Raw genomic sequence first — 22811 nt, forward strand, 5'->3', positions numbered from 1 at the left:
AAGTGAGGCTCATGAAGTTTAAGCCTCAGGTCTCTCACTTGCATGGCCTTGTACCTCATTTTATATTCATAATTTTATATTATTTGTCTTAAAGGGATCCCCCAATATCATGTCAGCTCTGCTGACAGCCTGCAAGATGTGTATCTGCCCCTGTGTGTGCAATGCATTTGGCCTCTCTGTGTACCTCAATTTTCTCATCTGTTAAGTGGGGAGAGTATTATTGTACTGAGTAAATGAATCAATATGTGTAGAATGCTTTAAAAGCACCCAGCACATAGTACATGCCCAATAACTGTCGGTCTCTTCAGTCAGTCTCCAGCTAGTGAATATCCTAAGTGCTAGGAAAGGCACTAAATGCTTTTCCCTGGTCATGTTATTTAATTATGTTTAATCTGCACAACAACCTTTCCCATTTTACAGGTGAGAAAACAAAGGCTCAGAGAGGTGACGTCACAGAGCTTGGAAGCCAAATGGGCCTGATTCGAGAGCTGTGCCCCTAACCACTGCCCCACTACCTCCCTATTTAGGATTGGCCCCTGTCCCTGCCCTCTGGCAGCTGAACTTAGAGGACCCAGGTCACCCCTCAGGCAGGCACTGTCTGCCAGGCTCTGATCACCCAAAGGTTGCCCACAAGGCCCTGCCGGGGAAGAGGCTCCCTCCCCCCAAGTCCAGCTGGGCCCCAGCTGGTCACACCTAGCACCCGCGTCCCGCCTGCCCCCTCAAGCTTCCTCTTGAGCCCCTGTCACCAGAGGCCCTGGCGCAGGTGGGGCGGGGGCCAACGGGTGACAATGACCGATTTAGAAAGTAAAGTTGCTTCTCAAACAAATAAGAAAGAAGAGGAAAGAAAGAAATGGCCTGCCCGCTTCCTGCCCCACTCTCTCTCCCAGCACCTGGGGCCCAGCTGCAGGGTTTTCACTGCTTGTTTGTTCATCCTGCCTCGAGGAGCCTCTTCTTAAAGCCCCAGGCCCCCTCCCCATGGGCGGCGGAGGGATGATTGTGGAACCAATAGAAATAAGCACCCTCCATGATTGTTGCATTGTCATTGTCTCAAGGATTGTTTTGGACAACAATACCAATAATCATAACAATCTGGGTTTCCTGCAGTTGGGAGGGGGGCGATTCCTAGCTTTGACTTGAGAGTGGCCATCCTGGCTCCGTGATTTCTGAGGTGGGAGGGCCTGGCCTGAGCGTTCTTTCTCTCTGGACCTCAGTGTCCTTGTCTGCAAAGTGGGGATAGGGTCGTGGTGAGAGCTGGGTGAAGCCAGCCTGAGCTCAGGAAGCACAGTGTACGCCCCAGTGGGTGGCAGTGACTCGGTAGGTTGCTGTGAAAGCCAGGATCATGCAAGAACACAATTTTAGAAGCCTCTGCAGATGTGGTTGGAAAACTCAGTGGACCTGGAGGTAAAACAATCCTAAAGCCCTTAGAGTGTTCTGACTGATGTTTTAAGCGCTTTATGTAGAATAACTCATTTCATCCTTACCACAACCAAATGAATGAGGTACTGTCGTTCCTATTTTACAGGAAATTTCGGCACAGAAAAATGACTTGCTGGGGTCAACCCATCTGGTAGGTGCAGAGCCAGGATGAACCCAGCCTGTCTGAGTCCAGAATCAGTGCCCTTAGCTGCATACACTGCCTGGGGGCAGGTCTGGCTCTGTAGGGTCTACTTTGCTGTGTGACCATGGGTGAGTCCTTTGCATTCTCAGCCTCAGTTCTTGATCTGCAAAGTGAATAGCTCCTAATACCTGCCTGCAGGTATCACACAGTCCTGAGGGAGAGTTGTGGCCAGACTTAGTAACAATGTAGAGGAAGACAATGAGTGAATATACCAGGAGCTCAGGAAGCCACGGCTGTCAGTGCCATAATTATTACCGGTTTTAGAGTCACAAGCAAGAGCCAGCCTAGAGGATGCTGAGGGCCCTGCCCAGCTCTGAAAATCTAAATCCTGTGGTTGCAGCTGGGGAGTGAATGGCTCCAGGAGGCACCTGGTGAGAGGTGGCTCCACCCGTTGGGGCAAATAGGGCTAAAAAAATCCCTGAGGCTGCCACCGTGCAATCTGCCAGTCACTTGCCCCAATTAATGGCAAACTCTCTCACCCTGCTTCCCTGCCCCACCCCACCTCCCGTGAGCTCTGTGGCTCTGGATAAATCACTCAACCTCTCTGAGACAGGAAAAAGACACGGTCTTGCAGAGTTGTGGTGGAGTAGAGATAATGTAGATAAAGTGCTTAGCAGACTGCCTGACATGAAGTCATGAAGAGGTGATGAGAAGTGGAATTTTGAGGCCGACCTATGTTCCAGTCCTGGCCATGCCGTTTCCTGCTGTGTGACCTTGGGCAAGTCATGTGGACTCTCTGAGCCTGGAAAATGGATTAGCACAGCACCCAACACGCAGTAGTTGCTTAACTAACGATTGCGGCGGGCTGTGACTGTGTCTTGTACTATTTAAGGATGTCCAGAGGCCCTCAAAGATCGTGGGGGTGTAATGTTCTCTCTAGTGCTGGATTTCTCTGTCCCTCCAGAACTGTCCTTTTCCCATCTCCTTCTGTTCTGGGCCTGATGGGTGACCTCTATGGGTGACATCGATGGCCTCCTTTGCCCTCTGGCTTCTGGTTGGGTGGGGCAGGAGGGCAGAGGCAGGTGGAGAGTGGGGACAGCCTATTTATGTCCCCAGCCCCTTCCTGTAGGGTTGCCAAGGTTACCTATATCCCTCACCCAGAGGCTACAGCTCCGGTCAGGCGGCCAGTGCATACGTCTCTGGACCTGGGTCCAGGTAACCTCTCCCTCTCCACCCTTCAGGCCATAGGTGGTAACAGCTCCCCATTGTTGCCAGCCGGGGGATACAGCACCATCCCTCCTGTTTCCCTAAATCCTGCCCATGTCTTTGTTAATAGACCCTTGATTAAACTCTTCAAATTACTCAGTGTGCGTACACCATCTGTTTCCTGCCTGGGCTCTGATCATGGTTTTCGCGTGACGTGTACCCTGAGGTATTCATCTAGGACTCCAGGTGTGATAGAATAATAAAAACTCACACAGCTTGCTCATTGGGGTATTTATCCACTCAACTAATTTTTGCTGATTGTCTGCCGTGTCCTGGGCTCTGTGCAGGAAGCCAGGGACAGAGATGACCAAGATAGAATCCCTGACCTCAAGGAGCTCATGGGCTAGTCAGGGAGACAGGCACCTAAACAGACAACCACAATATTTGCTAAAAGCCGTAACAAAGGCATGTGCAAACCCTGTGGCAAGGCAGAAGGGAAACCATCACACTCCAGGAGAGACTGGGAAAGCCACATAGCGGAAGGACTTTTGAGCAGCATCTTAAAAATATTTTAACAGTATATTTTATGGAACTCAATATTTCAAAATATCATCAACATATAATATTATCAATTAAGATTGATAGAAAAGCTCTTGAGATTTTTCCATCTTTTTCTAAGTCTTCAAAATCCTGTGTGTATCTTTACACTCGTGGAGCATCCCAGGTCAGCCTGGCCAGGTTTCAGTGCTCTGTAGCCTTGTGCGGCCAGTACTGGGCAGCATCTCATTCAGTCCTCACAAGGGTTCTGGGATTGAAGTGGGGCTGTTTATCCCACTTTGCAGATGAGGCTGCAGGGACTCAGAGGAAGGTCTTGCCTGAGGTCACAGTTACACCCTGATGGGGCAGGATTTGAACCTGTAGCTCCAAAGTTTGTCTCTACCTACTGCGCTGTTCTGTCTCTGGCTCTGGCAATGTTTCTGTCTCAGCTGATTCTACTGGACAGATTGGGGGAAGGTAATAACCCTCCAAAGTGGGTTCTGATCCCTTTTCTTCTAGGTCCCTGAGACAGATGGTGGGTAGGGTGGCAGAAGAGAACTGAGGACTTCTGGTAAGTTGTTAAATTCTCTTTTGCAGGGGCTGGGGGCTGTTGTTAACAGGTGGAAGGCAAGGGCTGCCCAGGATGGGGACAGTGAAAGTGGCAGCTAGACTAGGCACACCAGAAAGCGGCTGCGGGGCCTCTTGGCATCTTTGCCAACACCATAGTCAGCAATTCCTTCTGAGCCCCAACACTGGATTATCTAGAAACACCCACACCTGGAGCCTAGGGGGTTAGGTAGAGTTCACAGTAAATTCATCACCATTATTTTTGCACTGTTGCTTGGGAAATTATAATAGGGTGAGAAAGGAGACATTCTAATGGGCAGCTTACCCCAGATTCTCTTCGGAAGATTCTGACCCACCTTCATGCTTTGGAGGGGAAACCAGAGCTGTGGAAGAGTGGCTGGAAGCAAAGGGATTTCCCTGGTGCATCCAGGGTGTGTCTGGTGACTCCAGAGATGTGTGATGCTAAAAAATGATGATCGGTAGCTAAGTATTCCTGACCTATTTATTATTCACCAATTATCCATCCACCCATAGGATCATCCATCCAACCATCCATCCATGGCCCTGGATATTAACCATCCACCTATGGCCCTATATGCCCATCCATGCACCCATCTTCTAGTTCCTTCATTCCTTCACCCACCACCATTTATTCATTATTCCCCATCCGTGTCACCTACCCATCTGTCACCATCAGCTGTGCACCCAGTCCTGTGCTGAATGCCTGACATGCAACAGTGAGTGAGAGCCAGGTCTTCTTCCTTCAGGCACTTAGTCTAAGCAAGGGAGCAAGTGTGGTGATGGAGGGCTGTGGGATGTGCTGTGGGAGCTCCGTGGGGGAAATGCCCAACTGTGACCGAGAGTCAGGAAGGCTGCCCAAGGAAGGAACACCCAAGCTGGTCTTGAAAGAGGAACAGGGGCTTGTGAAGCCAGAAGAAGGAAGCCGGGCTGATGAGATGGGCAGTGATGTGGGCTGGCCAGTGACACACAAGAACCTGCAACAGAAGCTGGTGGGAGGAAATGAAGGAGGACTGGCCTTGAGCCAAGGTTTCACCCCAGGCTCTAACGAGTAGCTTAAAAATGGTGACAGCTCCGAAGTCCACACCAGCCTTACCTGGCCTGGCCTTCTCTTAGCACAGCACAGGGTCTGGGATGCCCGACCCAGAAGAGGCAGAGCGCATCCAAGTTAATCCCCTTACTGTATTGGGGAAACTGAGGCCTAGAGAGGAGAAAGTCACATAGAGAGTGAGAGGGTCCCAAGCCCAGGTCTCCAACTCCAGGGCATTCTGGGGTTCTTTCCGCTAGAGTCCAGGCCCCAACTCCCTCACACTCAACAAGCACTGGAGTCTAAGCCCTTGTGATCCCTCTGTGCCTGGCATGGTGTTGGGCCCAGAGAAAGGGACCACTGGGCTCCTGTCCTCACAAATAATCAAATCGGTAGAACTCATTCACACTCTTTCCATTGTTGTATTTAATTTCCACAACAGTCCCAGAGGACTGGAATGACTCCTCCTTTTTATAGATGGGGAAAGGAGGCTCAGAGAGGGCAAGAGGCTTGCCCAGAATCACACAGCTCAAATGCAGCAGAGCAATCATCCTGACCCCCGATCCCGTACCTGATCCAAGACACCAGGCGACACCTCACACAGTCTTGAATGTTCTGGCTCCTGACTAACCCCCTGCCATTTAAGTGTATGTGCTGCCAAAGTGAGCACTAACCCCCCGCCATTAAAGTCAGGAGCTTTGGACAGGTAGGTTCAGACCAGACGCAGGTGAGGGGCTGGGAAGTGGGGGAAGGACCCTAGAGAGGAAACCTCGGAGATTGTTTTCACCTGTAACCTGCTTTGCCCCACCCAGTGATGGAAAATGTGTGTCAGAGGAAGCTGCCAGCTGGGGACGGGGTAGGTGTGCGTGGGTGACAGCACCACAGGGCGCAGGATGTGCCGGGGCTGGGGGGCAAGGTCAGGGGTGCTAAAGCAGGGTTAGGCTTCTGCCCCCTGCACTCTCCCTGCTGCCTTTTTCTCTCTGGTTCTCACTTTCTTTCTCATGCTTTCAAAACTAATGGTAAGACTTTCACTTCCAGAAGGATGGGCAGACTGTCCTATGAAAGCTGTCCCCAAGCTCTGCCTCCCAGATCTCCTTGGCTACTGCTAATTCTCTGCTTGATAGTTCATTCAACAAGCATTTATTGAGCACCTGCTGTATGCTCAGATGCAGGGGTGCAGAACGGCCTCTTCCCTAACCTAAGAAGTGCACGCTCTGGTGGAGTCACAAACACAACAAAGATACCTGAGAGACACAATCCAGCAGGGGGCCAGGGCAGCGGTCCGGGAGGCTTCCTGGAGGACAGCATGTCAAGCAAAAGGGAGGCAATAACGACCATACTTTCATGTGCTTCCTGCAAGCTAAAGGGGTAAGCCTCTAGGGAATTTTCTACCTTTCCATCCTCAAACCTATGAGAGAGGACCTGCTGGTAGTCCCATTTTATAGGTGGGAAAATTGAGGCATTGAAGTAAGAACTGATGATAGGTCTCACTGCTAGATGGTAGGAGATGGCAGAGCCAGAATTCAAAATCAGGAAGTCTGTTCTTAACTGCTCCATCAAGGAAAAGGAAGAGAGAACAGGTGTTGGGGGCAGAAGGGGAGATGTGGAGGGAGTAACAAGAGGAAAGGCCCAAAGAGGAGAAGGTGTGTTGGTGCTGAAAGGGGAGGGGAAGGTGCTGAGTGTTGAGGTTGGGGAGCAGCCAGGGCCCGGGCAGGAAGTCCGTCAAAGCACAGCCCTGGACACTGGGGAGCTATGGACAACTTTTGAGCAAGGGCATGACATGAACATGTCTGCTCTAGACATATACCCTCCTTTAAAGAGGTGATCAGGGCTGAAATGGACAAGAGTTAAGTGTGATTTATTTCAATGTTTTATTAGCTTCCTAGGGCCACTGTTAATACAGGCCACAAACCAGGTGGCTTAAGATAATAGAAATTTATTCTCTTAGTGTTCCGCAGGTTAGAGGATTGAAATTAAGGTGGCGTCAGGGCCGTGTTGTCTGAGACTCTGGCAGATTCTCTCTAGCCTCTTCCCACCTTCTGTTGATGGCCATCAGTCCCTGGCATTCTACAGTTTTCAGCTGCGTCACTCCAGTCTTGGCCTCTGTCATCACGTGGCATTCTCCCTGTGTGTCTCTCTCCTCTTATAAAGATACTGCTTGTATTGGATTAAGGGCCAACACTATTCCTGCATGACCTCATCTTATATTTGCAACAACCTTATTCCCAAATAAGGTCACATTCTGAGATACTAGGGGTTAGGACTTTGACATATCTTTGGGGGGACACAATTCAACTTACAACAGGTGTCATTAAAGTTCTTGTCCTACAGATAAAGCCCAAATTTGAAAAACTCCTATGCTGATAGCATGTCCCAGTTTGAGATTCAGAAAATATGGCCTCAGCATATCTGCCCCCTGCACTAATACTTTGCCCTAGTGAGTACTAAATAAATGTTTGAGAAATAATTGGCTTGTGGTCCCCTAAGGCCCTCGGGTCTTTCCTTAACAAGTTAGAGAAATAGAATAGAAGTCCCCAGAGAACCAAGTCAAGCTGCCCTCTGTCCTGGATTCCTGGCGGGCAGCTGCTCCACTGATCTGAGAACCTCCTTCCGCTCCTGCCTGGGCATCAGCTTGGGGAATAGCCAGTCCTGAGAAGGATAGAGAGAAGTGGCCTGAGCCTCCCTCCCCCCTGGATTAAGCAGAACTCACTGTTCTCAGTCCTCTTGCTTGCTTCCCCATCCCAACAATTTCAGACTGCTCCATTCAGACAAGCATCCATGCTGTATCCCTGCCTCCTCAACTGGGTTCAGGCCTTTGTCTTAACCACTGGAACTACTGCCCCAGTCTTCCAACTGATTTTTCTGCCTCTGGCAGCCAATCAGGTCATCCTAAACAGGAATCTGATGACTTCTCTTACTGTCATAAAACCTTCAATGGCTCCCTATGGCTCTCAGAATGAAGTCCAGCTCCCTTATCCCGCCATTTCAGGCCTTGTACACAAGTTGGTACCGACGTGACTCTACAGCTTGTTTGTCACTATTTCCCTATAGGTGTTCTATCCTTCAGGCAGTGGAGGTTCCAGAAATTCCATTTGCAAGAGACCAGGGGTCGGGGTAGGGGAGCATCCTGGTTGGAAGGGGACACAGCATGGAGCTTGTCTTGAAGTCAACCTCACAAGCAGGGCCACCTGAACATGGCTGTGCTGTCCTCTTTTCTGCATCCACTCCTTGTCATATGCTGTTCCTTTTCCATGGAATGTTCTCTCCACATCCCCATTTTTCAACGCCTGACTCAAAGGATATCTTGACCTTTATCACATAACCAAAAAGTTATCTCCCTGCCTCAAATATAGACCATTTTGATGGAACTTCCTTCCAAAGCTTATTCCAGTGCACCTTGTGTTGACTGGAGGATGCACCTCCCTTCCCTTAGAGCCAGGTCCCAGCTCCAGGTCTGCAGCTGAATGGCAGGAGGAACAGGTAAGAAAAGTGATAGAACATTGACCTGGCTGCCAATACTGTTTGCTGCTTAGCCAGCGTCTTGCTTCATGACCTTGGGCAAGTCACTTTCCCTCTATGGGCCTCAGTTTCCTCTCTGTAGAGTAGGATGTGGGGAAAAGCATCCAAGCAGGAAGAAAACACAAGCTAAGATTCTCTCTCCACCCCCTCCCCCCACCCCGGTCTGGCCAGACCTGGGTCCTTTATTTTTACATTAATTTGCATGCATTTGCATAAGTGCTATAAGAAGCACGGACAACATTTCATTCATAGAAAGAATTGAGACCATTGTCTAATTGATGTCCAGGGATGGAAAAGACTCACTGGCTCATGGTTTCATCCAAATCTTAGCAGTCAGAGTCTTTAGCAATTAACCGTCCAACCTCCTCTTTTTACAGATGAGTAACTGAGGCTCAGAAAGGGAAAGTGATGAGCCCAAGATCACACAGCAAGCGAGGAGCACCGGGCTCCCTCCCAGGCTTCCACTGTGTGCCAGGGGAGAGTACGAGGCACCTCAAATTTCTCACCATGCAGGGTGGGAGAAGGTGCAAGGGGGGGCTTGGTTTTCTTTTTAGGCCCTGCTCTGCACCCCAGAATAACAAAGCCTGCCGCCTTGGCAGCCTCCGCAACCACCACAGGAAACCACGTTGTAGTAGAAAGGCAGATGGGAGTGGAAAATCCTCGCAGAGAGGTTAGATCGTTGCTTTCACCTGTTCTAAAAATAACCTGGTTTATTAGAGATTGATAAATGACAAGATAACCCACAAGTTATTCCACTGAGGCTGTGGAGAGGAGAGACTGCGATTCTGTTTGAACAAAAGGGGAGCTGGGAGATGCTGCAGGGGGTTGATGTGCTGGCCGGACCCATGGACCTCAGAATTCAGCCAATATCAATATGGGGCTGGCTGCAGGGCAGGTACTGAGCTGGGTGGGAGGAACACCACAGGAGGGAGGGAGGCAGATGTGGATGCTGCCTTCAAGAGATCTAGTCAAATGAGGGTGATGGAGAGAGAGCACAAAAGTCAAGAAGCAAAATAATTGCAACGTGGAATAAGTGCTATGAGAAAAAAGAGCAGTGCTGAGATAAAGACGAACAGGGGAGACCAGGATGGGCAGGGAGGCTTCTGGAAGGAGGGGACATTTAAATGGAAACCTGGATCATGAGAAGGAGCCAGCCCAGCAAAGAATGGAGGGAAGGGCATCTCAGGAGAGAGAGCAGCATACACAAAAGCCCTAAGGTGGGAAGGAGCTCGGTGGTTCCAGAAACTGGAAGACGAGTGCAGGGGTAAAGAGGGAAGGGCTGTAGACTTGCCAGAGGAGCTTGGAAGGGGGCAGGGCCAGACTTCTGCCAGCTTTGAGGACCTGCTTTGTTTATGGATTAAATTCCAGGTCAATGGGAAGCTCTTGGAGCAGAATTCAGCAATGGACTCATGGGGTGTGGTTTGCCTTTTAAGAAGCTTGCTCTTGCCTGTTGTGTGGGGTGGTGATGGAGGGAGCTAGGGGCAAGAAGTGGCAGGAAGGCAGCAGACATGGTATCCAGGTGGAAGTATAGGTGGCCTGGACTGAGATGGGAAGGGAACACAGAAAATTAGAGTCAAAATATGTTTTGAAAATAAACTTCCCAGAGGCTGCAGATGGATTCGATTGGGGGTGGGGTTGAGGGAAGAGACAAAGAGGGCAATGGAGGGGACACCCAGGTCTCTAGCCTGAGTGCCTGGTGGGTCACAATGTCATTTCCTGGTTGGGGAGGGATGTGCAGGTGGGAGGGGTGGGGTTGGGAATCCAGTTGGGGACGTGCTGGATTTGAGACATCTGCAGACTGCCAGGAGAGTCTGCGGAGGCCCTAGCGGGCTCGGGCCATCTGATGAAAGCAGGCAGTTGGTCCTTCCATCTTTGACCAGGTCTGAACGCTGAATGCCAGGGGACCAGGGGCCAGCTCTGGTTCGTTTTGTAGCTTCAGCACCTAGAAGGTACCTTGCACACAGTAGGTGCTCAAGTAGAAGTTGTGTATGAGTGGAGCAGGACCACTAGTTGAATGAACCGGCTCACAAACATGGTGAGTGCTTAATAAATATTTAAGGAATTCTTTGACTTCTCTTCTTTCACTCCGCCATCCAGTCAGTCAAAGATTCCCGCAGATTTGACTTTCTCAGTGTTTCTCAAACCAGTCCTAATTCAGACCCTCAGCATTTAACCATATTTATGGCAACCTTTGAGCACCTACTATGTGCCAGGCACTGTGCTAGGCCCTTTATGAGTGTATTATTCTCATTTAGCCTTCAAAACAACACAAAGGTGCAGGAAACTTTCCCCGATTTGACTTCCCGGGGCACTGCTACCCTACACCCCTGTGTGATCTCGCTGCTTTCAGGCTCCACCCTCCAATCCATCTTGCATACTTCAACCAGGATGGTTTGAGAAAAATCAAAGTTTGATGTGTCCTCCCCCACTTAAACCCTTTCTCATTGTCAACCAGATCATGACCCAACACATGCTTACAGAACCCTGAGTTCCAGCTCTGCCTCATCTCCCACTGTGCCTCGTCTGAATCTCCACTTGCCGTACCCTGGAGCATCAAATGCCATTTTTCACCTCCAAGCTGTTGCTCACATGGTGCGCTCGGCCAGGACCGCTCTTCCTGATGCTGGTTCATCCACACTCACCGTTTAAGACTCAGTTCTTCGTACCGTCTTTCACTCTGGTGCCAGCTGGATTGGGGCCCCCAGGCCACCTCATCTCCACTCTGTGTTGACTTTGTCAGCACCTATATATAATAAGAACTGTTTTCATATGATAATTTCTCTTCTAATGTGCTGGATTTATCCAACTCATCAGGTCTTGTGGTTTCTTAGTCATAATTGAACATGAAACGACTGGGCAGCTTTTCCTGGTAGTCCAGGGCAAGAGCAATAGTCAGAGATTCAGCTGTTCTCCAGGCCAGCTTTGGTGGGAATGAGTGGCCATGTCCAGAGAATATGTATGTGCCAGTAGAAAGGGGTCCTGGGGTCCTCATCCCTTACAAATCCAAAGCCCCAGTAGTTTATTCTCAACTAACACATTCCCATCCTGTTCCTCCCTCTCTCTTGGGGCTTGGGGGCTTCCTTGAGCTTTCTTGCTCCCACCGAGGCAGTGGGGACTGAACCCTCAAGTCCAGTTGAGGGTTCTCATTTCACTGGGCAGGAATCTTTGCCTAGATGGTTAGCGGGTGGGCCAGCCCTGCCAGCACAGTGTGGACCAGCCGGTGCTCAGTCCCAAAAGCAAGAGCCCACCACGGCTGCTCGGAGATGCACCTCCGCTGGCCACAGGGACCACGTGGCCTCTGCTCTCCCTGCACAGCCCCAGCCCCTCGGTGTTCAGGGTCAGCTCCAACTTCATGCACATGGCCTTGGCGGGACTGATGGTCCCTGATGCTGTGCTGTCCTGGACAGACAGAACACAGCCACTGTGGAGAACAGATGCCCGACCAGCTGGTGACTCAACATTGCCTTCCTTTCCACCATGACTACTGCAGCTTGGCTCTGGGATGTTCTGGGCGAAATGCAGTCCCTTTAGTAATAACTTTTATTTATTGAGACTTACTATGTGACAGGTACTATACTAAGTGCTCTATACATATTAAAGAATTGAATCCTCACAACAGTCTTACAAGGTAGGTAATTATTATTCTCATTTTACAGATTTAGGAAACTGGCCCAGAGAGGTTAAGTGACTTGCATACAGCCACCCAGCCAGTAAGTGGCAGAGCCAAGCAGGCTGGCTCCAGAGCCCCACTCTTGACTGATTTGTTCAAATGCTTCAACCAACTGCAGGATGCATGTGTCTCCTCGTCTCCCTCCCTTAGAACTGGGTCTTGTTGCTTCTTATCTTCAACTGGCACACAGTGGGTTTCAACCAAGCCTCCCTTAATAGGAGCCAGTTTGTAACCTTCCTACTTTGGATAGGAGAGCCCAAGGGGAGAAAATGCTTTTCATTTTATGGTGTTTGGCAACCATCGATCCTGCGTGATCACATCATTTTCACAACACTGCTGGAGGTGGATTATTAGACCCACCTGTCAAATGAGGACACTGAGGCCCAGAGAGGCTACAGAATTTGCCTAGGTCACCCAGCTAAGAGTTGGTGGAGATGGCACATAAACCCCAGTCTCCTGACTCCAAGCCCAGTGCTCATTCCACACATCAGAAATGGGGCCGGAGAAGACGTTGCTGAACCTAAACCTAGTCCAAGGGGCTTAGAGGCCCTGCTGAGTCAGGGGTCATTAATCACTCTCTCCCCTAGCATGGGGGAGACTTTGGGGACAGAAGCCTGCTTCCGGTCCCCTCAGCCCTCAGGGTATGTCACCTCTTCAGGGCAGGAAACTCTTCCTTGTCACAAAGCTCTGCCCTCCTTCCCCCTCTCCCCCTATCCCAGGCCACTCCCCTCCCTCTCTCCCTCGAGGGTCCTGGTAAAAGCATCCGCTTGTCAGTGTAAATCTGCAGGGTTCAGACCAGCAGCTGGAGATGGATGGGCAGGAAGCAGTAACAATGGATGAAAGGCCCTCTGTGCCCAGGTGGGTGGGGGAGGGAGAGGCAGGAAACAGAAGCCTCCCTCCTATGGAGGCCAGGAGCGGCTGGTTGGCCGGCGGGAGGCCTAGGATGCCAGAACCTGCAGGGTTTATTTGGATTCCCCAAGGATCCAAGCTGGGAGCCCTTCGCAAACATCAGAAGGGCTCATCTCCATGGGGTGCCAGGTCCAGGATGTGTGTGACAAGAATGTTGCTTTCGTGCATCACTGTTTGTCCCCTGGACCCAGCACAGAGCCAGCTACACAGTAGAAGCTTGTTTGCTGAGTGAAAAAATTAATCTGGCATTACTAGTAACTAAAGAGTTACAGTTTTATATTTATTTTCTTTTTTAAGGAAATGAAAAGATCCACGCTTATCTCTTCCTCTCTTCAGAGCTTTTGCACATGCTGTTCCTTCTGCCTAATGTGCTCTTCCCTCTGCTTTTTGGCAAGGTCCGTGTCTTCTCATCCTCTAGTTGCAGCCCAAAAAAGCTCTTCAATGAAGCTTCAGGACCAGCTTTGACCCCTCCAGTTAAGGTAACCCTTAATCCCTTGCTCCCATTAGCCCAGCACCCTGGTGATTTCCTTCACGGCACTTGTAATTAGAAATCTTCCCATTGAATATGTATCCTCATTTTTTAATTTCCTGTCTCTCCCACCAGAATGTAAGCTCCAAAAGGGCTTCTTGTTCACTGCTGTAATCCGAGGGCCAGGTACTTAGAAGATGCTCCAAAAATAGTTGGTAAATAGATAAAGAGATGAACAAATGAACCCCTGCAATAATGCCATTCGCACCTGATGCTTTGCAATCTGCTTCCTTGAAGAGAACAAAAGGGAGACTGGCTCTCGCACCACCAAGGATTGTGAAGCCCCAATCTCACAGTGAGTGGCTAGTTCCCAGGTCAAGAATTGTGATGGTTGCAAATTGCTTTAGGGCTTTGCTTCCCCCACAACAGTTGAGATTCATCAAAATCTGGTTGTGTACCGTGGGGGTGGAGGCTATGCTTGGGATGCCCACCATCTGTCCAGCATGCTACTGTGGATACCGGGGTGGACGGGGATGGTTCCATCAAGCCCATCCATTTCAAAGATGGGAAAACCAAGGCCTGGAAATGCCAAGACCACACACACACATCAGTCCAGAGCTTTGCCAGCACAGAGCTCAACAGAGCTGCAGATGCGTTGAGTCTTGAGATTTGTTCATTTGTTGAACAAATATTTATTGAGCACCAACTATGTGAATCATGTGTCTGGCGCTGCGCTAGGAAATGGGGATCTGGCAATGACTGAAGACACTGGGACTCAAAAGAATTAAGTAAAAGGCCCAGCCCACCTTACACGGAACAACTTCAGTGACCTCCAAAGCAAGTCCTGCTTGGCCAGGTGTGAGAGCTGGATGCGGGATGGGGAAGAACTTCAGAGTCTCAGAAGGCAGAAAGAGAGAGGGAGAGCCGACCTGGGATAGGACAGGGAGAATCTGAAATGGAGAGAAGTGCTGACTATTACTAAGAAACCAGCTCAGCCAAGGGAGTGACCATCTTCTGCATCTGCTGTTGGCAGCCGGGGTTGGGTTGGTGCCCAAAAGGGCAATGCCTTCAAGTGGAGTAGTTTGTGCTGCCTCAACACTGGCAGATTCAGTCAAAAGAGAAAGCCATTTTCATGCTCAGGAGACTCACATTAAGCACCTGCTCTATGCCAGAACCTAGGCTGAGCCCCGGAGTTACCGAGTGGAAGGAGACATAGTCCCAGCCCTAGAAGTCCTCAGTACTAGTGGGGACACACAGACATGCAGACAGGCCATTCCAGTCCCGAGGTCCTGGCCACCCTGAGGCAGCACAGGTCAGGAAGGAAATCCACTCGCAGTGCCTTCCCCACTCCCCCTTCTGTCTACACCAGCAATATTCGGGACAATTAAGAAGTTCAGACAGACCTAGGACTGGTCTCAGCTCCACCTCTAGGTCTACACGTGACCAAAAGCAAGTCCGAACCTCAGTTCCCTCCTCTGTAAGATGGGGCTAATAATAGTACCTGCTTCTGGGGTGCTGTGAGACTGATGAAATCAGCTGCAAAGCTCTTGGTATACAGGTGCTTAAGGAAGGGCAAGCCAAAGGCAGGGTTTTCTTTTGGGAAGAGATTCTGTGCATTTAAATAGCCTCTGGCCTAAGGTCACAATTTCTACCATTAACAATCTCACAAGGTCCAGTCTTAGATGGGGTCAGTCAGTCATGCAACAAACACGTATGGAGAACTGGCTTTGTGCCAGGCCAAGCGCTTGCCCTGGGAGAGCAAACATGAATGAGAGCCAGCCCCTACCCAGGAGCTGCTCGCCATGCAGGGAGGAGGAGCAGATGTGGTAATACACTTGTAACAAAGTGTGATCCGTGTTATTATACAGTCAGAGGCTCAATACAGTCTCTGAGGTGGCCTCCTTTACACCTCATAGTGGTCCTTTACAAGGTACACATAGTTGTCCCCATTTCACTGATGAGCATGTTGCAGAAAAATGGGTTACAGCTCAGTTGTGACAGCAACCTGGATCCAGGTGAAAGACCAAGCAGCACTCCAAGTAGCCCTCGGAGAGTTGGAGAACTCAGGTTTATTACACCAACAAGCCCACGAGTTAACACTTCAAGCTCCGGACCCCACCTGGCAGTTTATACAGGCCTTTTATAGGCTGCCAGTTTTACACTTTGCAACATCACATGTAAATAAAGTACAACAGAAGTTGACCAACCAGGAAAAAGCTTTGCAGAAATAGACCAATCAGGAGTGAGCTCCATGCAAATGAAGCACTGCAAATGGACCAATCAGAAGTGAGAGTAATAACCAATCAGGAGTGAAGTAAGTAACCAATCAGAAGTGAGCTGAGGGAACCAATAGAATTCTAGGTGTAAGTTAGCCGCTTTAGAGGCAAAAAGTGAGATAGAACCAGACGGTGCTGGCAGGAGAGTAGTGGCCTTGCCTGGGGGTCCTGCCAGTCTATTTATGGGGCTTCCCGCCTCAAGCATACTGAGGCTTGGAGAGGCCAGTTCACCTGCCAGTGCCACATATACTCTGTCTCCAGAAACCGTACTCTGTCTTCACAAGCACCCTGCACACAGCAAATCCCTGGTTCAGCTTTTTTCTCAGAAGAATGCCCCTAGGGCTCTTGGCAAGGCTGAGGGAGGGAGGCTGTGACAGCTTCAGGCCCCCAGAGCCACCATGTCCGCTCAGCCTGGCTCTGATTCATCACCCACACCTGCTGCTGGAAATAGACCTGAGGCCAAGAGGAGGAGCTGGGGAGGGCGAGGAGGGCAGGAAGGTGGCACCTGCAGGTGCCACCGCCATTCCCGCTCTCCCTGCAGAGGACACAGATTCCATCCAGTAGAGCCCACCTGAAATAGCCAGGCTTGGGAATGTTCCTGGGGGTTGGAGACCCCAGCCTGCCTGGGAGGTCGTCCCAGGAGCAGTGAGGATTATAATAGCAATAATGATGATGCCTCACTTCCCACAATCCCCAAGGCTACTAGTACTTGCCGTGTGCTGGGCACCGGCTGAAGTGCTTTGCATGTCTTAATATTCTCACTGAACTCTCACAGTTCCCAGGGAGGTTTTACCATGATTAAGTCCTTTTACAGATGAGGAACTTAAGACTCAGAGAAGCAAAGTAACTTGCCTAAAACTACACAGCCCCTGTATTTGGCAATATGGACCCACCTTAAGCTCCTCAGCCAATCCCAGCTCAAATGGCTCATTCCAGGTCACAGGTGCCAGCTCTGTTGCCATCTGCCCGGCCTACATCACCTTCCCTCTTTGCCAAGCTAAGATCTCCTCTCTTGCCGCTCTGGGAAGTAGAAATTAAACCATAATCCTCCTTTCTTTTCTGTTTTTAGCCCAAGTCTGATCACGTTGCCTCCCTGTCTAAAACCTGCAGTAACTCTTCATTGCCCTTGAGATAAAGTGTATTCAAGGCCCTCTGTCAGGTGGGCCCTGCCCACTTCTCCAGCTTCACAGCTCATCGATCTTTGCTTGGGCAGGTCAGGACACCACCCAGGGCTCTCTCTCCCAGTAGGCAACATAACACCCCTGAGCAGTAAGAGGGAATGAAGAAGCTGATGCACACAGAGTACCTGGGAGGGCACTTGGTGCATGGCTGGTGTTTAGTAAACCTTCCTGCCCCACTACGAGCTGGAGCCAGAGGCTGGGGCAGAGTTCTGAAAGGCTTCAGAGCAGCAGTAGTTGGAACTAGGAAGGTGGGGGTAGGGGGACCAGTGGGTGAGGCAAAACAACTGTCGATGAAAATGTAAAATGGTACAACCACTATGGAAAACAGAATGGTGAGTCTTTAAAAAATTAAAAATAAAACTGCCATATGATCCAGCAATTCCACTTCCGTGTATATACTCAGAAGAATTGAAAGCAGGGTCTCAAAGGGGTATTTGTACAACCATGTTCATAGTACTAGTATTCACACAGAAGCAACCCAAATGTCTGTCTGTGGATACATGGACAACAAAATGTGGTCTATCCATATAATGGAACATTATTTAGCTTCAAAAAGGAAGGAAATTCTGACACATTCTACAGCATGGAGGAACCTTGAGGACATTACACTAAATGAAATAAGCCAGTCACAAAAATACAAATTCTGTATGATTCCACTTACATGAGAAACATAGAGGGGTCGACTAAAATCATAAAGACAGAAAGAATGGTGGTTGCCAGGGGCTGGGGTGACAGGGGGAATGGGGAATAATTGTTCAATAGGTAGAGAGTTTCAGTTTTATAAGATGAAAAGAGTTATGGAGATGGATGGTGGTGAGAGTAGCACACTGTGAATATATTCAATGCCACTGCATTGACTTACAAATGATTAAGATGGCAAATTTTCTGTTTGTGTATTTTACTGCAATAAAAAAATTGGGGAGAAAAAAAGGCAAAGGAAACCAATTTCATAATGGAGTCTTTTTTACCTTCAACACAATCGAGAAGGTAAATATACCCACTCTATAGAAAGGAAAACTGAGGTCAGAAAAGATTCACCACAGTGTCAGGGGGAGAACTGGATCTGGGACCAGCTCTGTCAGGCTCCAAAGCCCATGCTCTTCCTTCGCCTGCACCCAGCACCTGGGGGTGGAGAGCACTGCCTCTGGAGAGGAGGTCCAGAGGTGAGGGTGGGGAGAATAGAGTTTGAATGGAGGCCTAAGGCAGGACTGGTTCTAGAACTTAAGATGGGTGTGAGTGCAATGGGTGGAGGTGAATAGCTGGGATGAGGTCATCTGTGACAAGCAGAGGAGCCTGGACTTGATCCTTCCCCCTCCTCCCACTTCCCAGAAAAGGAAACTGAGGACCTGTTCCTGGCCTGGGCCCCCATAATGCAGTGGGCAGGCCACCAGCTGGAGGAGGACTGAGGGAAGAAGGGAGATGCAGGTTGGGCAGCAGCTGCCCCGTCTCCCCACCTGCCCACCGACACCCTCCCTTGCCCCAGGACCACACCCCCACCCCCAGGCTTGGACTGGTAGCCTGACTTACAGGTGGGAGTGACTCAAGCCCAGGGCCTGCTCTGGTGGCCCTGGCCCCTGGACCACAACAGAGCTCTGGGCCACTCAGCTGTGATGTCAGGGCCCTTCCTTCCTCCCACATCTGCTTGAAAAGGTCACCTATTTTAAACACTTTCTCTCCCCACCCTGTCCCTCCCCCCAAAAGAGGATGAGTTTTTCTAACCTGTGTCAACAGCTCAGTTCAATATCCAAAGAGCCTTCTCCTCTGCTGCCCATCACCAGTGCCTCCACCAGAAAACCCCAGGCCTGGCCAACTCCCGCAGGTTGCAGGAAGCCACTCTAGTTGCTTTAAATTTAATAAATAATTCCTGAGCATCTGGTGCATGCCAAGCACTGTCTTGGGCCCCCAAAGAGTGATCCCTGACTTCTTGGAGTCTACATTTTAATGGAGGCAGACAGGCAACAAATCAATAAATTGACAAATACAGGCGCAAGATCATTTCTAATGGTGACCAGCGCTCTAAACAAAATAAAACAGGCTGAGAAGATAGTGACTTGAGTGGTCAAGGAAGGCTTCTCTGAGGAGGTGACAAAGATTTGGGAAAGAGAGGGAACAGCAAGTGCGGAGGCATTGAGGTGGGAAAGGAAAGCTTTGTTAGAGCACAGGTTCTCCACGTGGGCCCCCAACCAGCAGCATCACCTGGGAACCAGTTAGAAATGTAAGTTCTCAAGACCCACCCCAGACCTACTGAAAACCTCTAAGGGTGGAACCTGGTAAGCAAGGTTTTTAACAAGTCCTCCAGGTGATCCAGTGCTCCTTAAATGTGGAAGGTCACTGAATTAGCACTCAGGAAAAGAGCCGTGTGCCTGGAGTGTGGTGACGGGGACAGGCATGGCCCCAGATCCTTATCCTCACTCTAGCCCATCCATTCACTGCCTTGCCTCTTCTTGGCCTCACGACCCTGGCCCCCTCAAGTCAAAGCTGAAAGCTCTTCCAAGCCTCCTCATGTCCCATCTAGGTGAAATTAAAACCTCTCAGCTGGGTTTATAAGGCCCCTTAAGATCTGTTCCCAACCACTTCTCCAGCCTCATCCCTCAGCTTTCTCCCTTTCAAATCTTATGCTCCTAAATACAGATGTTTCTCCACCCCTTCAAACATACTGTTGCCTTTCTCTAGAATACTACTTCTTCACCGGGCTAATTTTCAGCCATTCTTCAAAACACAACTCAGAATTCACCTCCTTCAGGAAGCCCTCCCTGATTGCCTTGTCAAAGTGAGGAACCGCATCTCTCTATTTCCACACCAACCAGTCCCCATGCTTCCCCATCACTGTGTTCATCACACAGGTTTGACATTATCTGGGGGAAGAAGAGTTGTTTGCATTTTCATTTCCAATTTTATTGAGATGTAACTGACATATAACATTTGTATTAGTTTAAGGTATACCACATAATGATTTGATGTATGTATATATTGTAAAATGATTGCCACAATAAGTTTGGTTAATATCCACCACCTCACATAGTCACAAATTTATTTTTTCTTGTGTGGAGAAATTTTAAGAGCTACTTCCTCTCTTAGCAGCTTTCAAATATACAACACATTACTGTTAACTTTAGTCACCATGCTATAGATGACATCCCCAAAACTTACTTCTCTTATAACTGGAAGTTTGTACCTTTTGACCACTTTCACCCAATTTCCCCCAACCCTGGGTTGTTTTTTAAATGAATTATTTTCTATTTAATTACACAGGAAATACATGAACATGCACTTCTTATAAAATTTTCAAACATACAGATATAGAAAAAGACTTCCTTCTCAGGGACACTAGTTTGCTGTCCATACATACATTTTTTGGCACATTGCACATATACATATAGATGTACAGAAGTTTAAGATTTATTTTGATTTTTTTTCACTTATAAATGGAATCATATGGGTAAGAATTTTTCCACAAATTGTTTTCTTAACAATGTCTTCCAGGTCATTTATGTCAGAACATGGAGAGCTAACTTACTATTTTTAACTACCATATAAAATTCTAAAATATAAATGTACTGTCATTTTTTTAGTCATTCCCTAAATGTATTTATCATTTTTTAAATTTTCTGTATTTGATGATGCTTTCACATCCTAGGGCCTTGCAACCCTGGGAGGACTTCTCCCAGGGCTAGCCAATTCCTAGAGATAGTCAACAACTTGCCTGAGAACACACCTTTCATATACAGACCAACCAATTCAAAACCCATATCCCCAACCACCTCCTCAGTCTAACTGTCACACACCAAGTCAGTATTTCCCCTGCCCTAAATCCCCCCAGGGCCAGGTACTGGACACCCAGGAGCCACCCCCTATAGCTCAGAGCCTGCCGACATTATTCAAACTAGTAATTGTAAGCTTGTTCAAACTTGACGACCCTACCTCGCCCATTCTTTCCCAAGGAAACCATGATAAAGGTTCTGGGACACATTCTCCTCTCACTTCTGCGGCCTCCTGACCACACCCGGTGTTTCCCCATGTGGCCTTGTGTAGTGTGGTGTGTCCCCTCTTCTTTGGAATTGTAAGTCACAGTATTTCTTTCAATGGCATTGGTCTCACGCTGTTGTCACTCAGTCACCTCTATAAATTAACCCCAGGTACAATCAAAACACAGAACAATGGACATTTAGAGGTTTTCAGTTTGTCACTGTTACAGAAAAAGCTGCCATGATCATCTTTGTATATGCCTCTTTGTACATACGTGTATTTCTCTAGGCGGAGGAATTGCCAGGTGCTAATTACCTTATTACTCATTGATTTCCAAGGGCCATGCCCCTCTCAAGCCCAGCCCCTTCTCCCCTCACCTTGTCAATTTCACAGCTATTGAATCACAGGATGAATGAGACTCCTCCTCAGGGGTGACCCCTGGAATGGTTTGGTAAGCTCCAAAGAAGCTCCGTGGTATAAAACATCTTCCCCCATCTACCCTGTCCTCTGAATTTCCTCCCATGTGAGTGGGAGCATTATTTGGTCAAGAGAGATTTTCCCCTGGAAAGTAGAACACAGCCAGAAAGTCAGTGTGAGCTCGGTCAGAATCATGCCACACGGAAGGAACATGGGGAGTTTCCGGGTTAGTCAACACCTGGAGATTTGCGGGGAGTGGCACTCGGAGATGGCTTGGAAGCTCCGCACCCCTTCCCACATACTTTGCCCTACCCTTGTCTTCTATCTGGCTGTTCCTGAATTATATCCTTTTATAATAAACTGATAATTATTGATAATGTTGACCCTGCCCACTGGAAAGCAATGGGCTTCCCGGAGCTTCAGTGCTGGGACTCCCACCTCCACAGCCTACTCAGGGCTGCCCTATTCAGACACACCTGGTTTCCCAGCTCTGGGGACATTGGTCCACACTGTGGCTGTGCTTTGTATCTCTTTGGCTTTTAAGATATTTAAATATATCCCTATCGCCCATCTAACTCTAAAGACTTCATTAAAATAGCTTTTTCTTTAAGAAAAAAAGGAAAGAAGGAAGGAAGGAAGGAAGGAAGGAAGGAAGGAAGGAAGGAAGGAAGGAAGAAAATGGTTTTGCGGTCAGAAGACCTGGACAAGTCATTTTATCTCTCTGAGTCGTGGTTTCTTCACCTCCCAGAGTGACTGTCAGAATATATGTAATACGTAACAATAGTATAATAATGTACGTAAAGCCACTCATGCATAGATGTGCTAAAAACCAAAGCAAAGCAGGCTGTGTATGCTTTTTGCCCCTCCAGATTGACTCACCTTTCTCTACCTGGGGAAGTACCTGGGCTTCTCTGCTCTCTGGCTTCCACTTGGAATTGATCAATGGCAGCGCTGTAGAAAGACTGGTGCCTAAAGGAAGAGAGAGGAGTCAGGTATTTATCACCCTGGTTCCCTTTTCCCTGCTGGGCTGGGTTGACTGTGTTGATTTGTCTACCTGAGGCCACAGCTCCTTTCCTGCAGCTAGTTTCCCTACTCCCTCCCCTCCCCTCTTCTGGGCTGTTGCCAGTACCTGGGTGCCCCTCCATCCTTTAACCCTCCAACCCCTGCAGAGATTAAGGCCCTTCATTAAACTCTCTCTCCAGCTGCCTCTTCCAGGGGGTGGCCTGTTTCCTGCTGGAAATTTGACTGATGCAAGGAGCCACTCTCCCCATTTTTATCCAAGTTCTCACTCTACCTGTCCCTCACTCCAGCTGCAGAAAGAAGGTCCCTGTATCCCAAAAGATAGACCAGTCTCAGGGAAGTCTTCAGAGGTGTGGAGTGAGGCCCCAGTTGGGAGGAGTCCCTGCAGAGCTGCCTGCCTGGCTGAGCCCCACAGATAGCAGCCTTAGTTGAGGCCTTAATGCCTCAATCCTCCTTCTGAAGTTTGCAAGA

General features: G+C 49.1%; 1 long non-coding RNA gene across 1 annotated transcript in view; it reads right to left on the minus strand.

Moving 5' to 3' along the window:
* LOC123617525 (uncharacterized) overlaps positions 1 to 22811 on the minus strand; it is a 51880-nt gene that overhangs the window by 12789 nt on the left and 16280 nt on the right. Inside the window, exons 3-4 of the long non-coding RNA XR_012511393.1 lie at positions 22200 to 22289; positions 11075 to 11175 (exon numbers count right to left, since the gene is read on the minus strand). This is a non-coding gene — a long non-coding RNA (uncharacterized LOC123617525). The remainder of the gene's footprint in view (positions 1 to 11074; positions 11176 to 22199; positions 22290 to 22811) is intronic.

Source organism: Camelus bactrianus, chromosome 13 (genome assembly GCF_048773025.1).
Source record: "Camelus bactrianus isolate YW-2024 breed Bactrian camel chromosome 13, ASM4877302v1, whole genome shotgun sequence".
Lineage (NCBI taxonomy): Eukaryota > Metazoa > Chordata > Mammalia > Artiodactyla > Camelidae > Camelus > Camelus bactrianus.